The sequence below is a fragment of the Numida meleagris genome, chromosome Z (assembly GCF_002078875.1).
Source record: "Numida meleagris isolate 19003 breed g44 Domestic line chromosome Z, NumMel1.0, whole genome shotgun sequence".
Lineage (NCBI taxonomy): Eukaryota > Metazoa > Chordata > Aves > Galliformes > Numididae > Numida > Numida meleagris.
The window spans coordinates 9977418-9980902 of NC_034438.1; the positions used below are offsets into that span (position 1 = coordinate 9977418).

At 43.4% G+C, this 3485-nt stretch overlaps 1 long non-coding RNA gene across 1 annotated transcript in view; it reads left to right on the top strand.

Annotated features, from left to right (window-relative positions):
* Nucleotides 1353–3485, top strand: part of LOC110389728 — an 8358-nt gene continuing 6225 nt past the window's right edge. Inside the window, exon 1 of the long non-coding RNA XR_002433355.1 lies at nucleotides 1353–1679. This is a non-coding gene — a long non-coding RNA (uncharacterized LOC110389728). The remainder of the gene's footprint in view (nucleotides 1680–3485) is intronic.

Sequence of the window (3485 nt, forward strand, 5' to 3'; positions counted from 1 at the left end):
CTCCTTAGATGTGTGGGAACTTGCTTGTGGATTCAAGTGGCAATGGGAAAGAAAATAACTGTTCTTTCAGTCCAAAGATGAGTTGGGTGTAACACCAGCCACTCTTTTAAGGGTAGTCTTAGTTCAAGGAGATAATTCGCAGGCTTAAAATGCTCGTCTGCAACTCTCTTGTCCTGCAACTTGAACTTTTGTGCCCAAATCCCAGTGGCACTCACTGGGAAACAAGCACCCAGTTCCCTGGCTGTTTTGGAAATAAAGACTCTCATTTGCTACCACATGTGGTAAAACCAAATCACTTATGATTGCTTTTGTTTTTCAGCCTGCAAAAGTGTGTTACTTACATCTGATTTCATTGTAAATGTCAGGAATAATCCTTGGCAGCTGTTTAATGGTGTCTACAATTTTTAGCCCAGTGAAAGGATTTGCCTTTTGCTTGCTATTGCTCTGCAGAGAAAAACAACAGTTTTGCTTATTTTTTTCCTAAAGTAAAAGTTGATGGGATCTCTAAGAACGATTGCCTAATTTTCTGTTGATGCTAGTAGTATTATTCCTTCAAAGAAAGTAGCAAACTCAGTATACAGAACTTCTGCACAGAATTCATGTTTAAATCCCACCACTCATACCCTCATACTTGATGCCTCACCAGCTGAGTTACTGCATAGTGCACTGCTGCAGCAGCTCCTCAGCGATCAGAGCTGTTTGTTCATCTTCTGCCAGCAAGCCTTATGTTACTTTGAAAATAGATCCAATTACAGCTGATTATTTTACACGAATAAAGAGATCAAAATTATGTTGCATTTCCATGGTGGGAGGCCAAAGCAGGCATCTGATCAGCTATTCCAACCAAACGTTCTTGAAATGAGATCTCATTTTCTCAGTTACAGCATTTTTAGACTTTAACCTCTCTGAGATTCAGAAGTTAGTGACTGATGGTGTCTCATGAGTTATTGTTTGATTTTCTCTGACATCAGTGCTGCTTTGGGCACAGTAAACCAGGCCAAGGTTACACTGAACTTTGTGTTTGGACTTAAGACTGATTATTATTTTGGAACATAAAACATAATCAGGGGTTAAATTATTAAATTAATTCAAACACCTTTCTTTGCTTCATGTTGGAGGGCAGGTTGCTCGGCAGCACGTAGCTACTGATTTACTAATGATTTACGATGTAATCTTAGATGAAAGAGGCAAGTTATACCTGCATGGAATGTGGTGTTTCTAGTAGAGTTCTGTACTTAACAACATGTACTGTACACAAAATTAGCTTGGGTAACGGTATTGTTCTCTTATACGCTTGGTCGCATAGACCCTGTATCCCTGGAAGCATAGATGCTATATAAGATGGTTTGTTGCTACAATAAAGTTGAAGCTGCATGAACTCATATTGAGTGTCAAGCTTCCCGTGCTACAGGAGGGTAGCCCTGGGGAACGTGGGGAGTTTCCCAACATTTGGCTCCCGAACAAGGACCAATGCGTAGCATTTATAAGGGTTGATTAAGTAGGGACCCTACCTGGGTGGTGTGTGGTGACGGACTGCATTTTCCTCCGTTGCATTGTTGGCAGCGGAGAAGCCTTTTTGGCTTGCCAGGGGTAGCGGATCCGGGGGCGGTTAAAGTCGTCGGCCGACGCGGTGCTCTCTTTGGCGGTCGCTGGATTACGACGCGAGGATGGAGCGGGAGGTAGCCCAACAGCTTTTATTGCGCTTTTTAGAAAAGCAGTTGCTTTCATTATGCTTCTTAGAAAAGCGGGATTCAGTGGGTGCGTTTTTGCACACCGGGACATTGTTTAATGTCAAGGAGTGGCGAAAGATGGGCAATATGCTATGGGTATGGGATCATGTGATTAATGATCGTAAAGAGGCAAAGAAATTAATGAAACCGTGGCGAGAAATTATTAATTGTATTAAGTGCCACAAGGTGGAACAGGATGTTGCAGATCAAGCAGCTAAGCAGATGGGCTTAGCAACACCTGTGGCGCAGGGGGGTACTCAGAATCGGCTGTACCCTTCCTTAGGTATACCTGTTTCGGTGAAAAATATGGATAGTATTGTTCCCTCTGCTCCTGTTACTGCTGTTGCAGGGGACCCTGAGTCCGAATCTGCTTTGTTTCCCCCAGGAGAGGGTAATGAAGATTTACCCCCTCCTTTGCCTCCACCCCCGCCTTCTCCCAATGAGGTGTGTTTGTCCAGGGGCGACAAATTATTTTATGATAAAATCCAGTGCTTTCTGAAATAATGTCTGTACTCTGTACCTGTCTTTGGGCCTCAATGCGTAGAGAACAGCAGTGCTAGAGAATAACACCATAACTCTTCTCTTACGTGGGACAAGTCCTGAGAGATATTTTCGTCATTTGGTATTGTACATACTCCACTGAACTCTCTTCAGAACGTGCTTTTATTCCATTTATTTGGTATTTATGTGAGAAAAGTGCTGTGGTTGCTCTAACGTTTGAGCCCCACGAATAAGCTATCTATATATATGAGCCTGCACAAACTGTACATTGTTCCCATATACACACTAAAGCCATTGAAAGGAGAATCAGCATTAGACTATGGTTCTTATAACTGAAATACTTAATAATTAGAGTAGTCAGAAGAATGCAGTTATTAAACTTACTACAGACTGTTATTAAGTAAGTTATTAAACTTACTACCAGCACTGTTGTTGCTGAGACAATTTGCTTGGCTCTGCTTAGTTTGTAGCACTGCCTTTTAGATGGAACTAGAGCTGATGAAGTGTGATTGCATTGCCTTCCCATGCAATGAACCCACGCATGTTTAATTTACAGGCATTTTATTCCTGAGCTTCAGACTTCAAGATCTTTCCCAGTTCTACTTGGGAAATCAGGTTATGTCTGTCCCAGGAATACAGACACACTTCTCAACTCCAGCATTGCAGAACTGTTCCCTGGTCACATCCCAGCTCTGCACTGGTGCAGGATCCACAGTGTGTGACTGAAAAGCAGGTGCTCCAGACAGAGGCTGCAATTCAGCCTTCAACCCCCATTCCTGCATATGTTGTCAGTTGTAGAGATGCAGGAAGATCCATGCCAACTACAGTCACAAGTATACAGACATTCTTGCAGGTGTAATGACATGCAGCAGAGAATTTAATACACAATAGTGCCCTCCTTAACTTTTGATGCCAACATGGGTACATCTGTGCTTGAAATACAGCAGGAGCACAGCCTGTACCAGTGCCCAGGTGAGTGTAAGTGGGGAACAGCAGAGTGTGCAGCAGTTGCACTTGCAGCAGTGACATTGTGCCCTTAGCAAGAAGGGCTGCCCTGTAGTGGTGGCTGTGTTCCCAAGGCAAGCACTGTTGTACTCAGACCAGTGGCCTTGATGTCTGAACTCGCATGGGCAGCCTTGAAATCCCCAAACACCTCTAAAATGTCCAAGTAAATTTCACAGTTAAAATTGATTGTACATTGTTCTTCCTTCCCTTCCCTTCCCTTCCCTTCCCTTCCCTTCCCTTCCCTTCCCA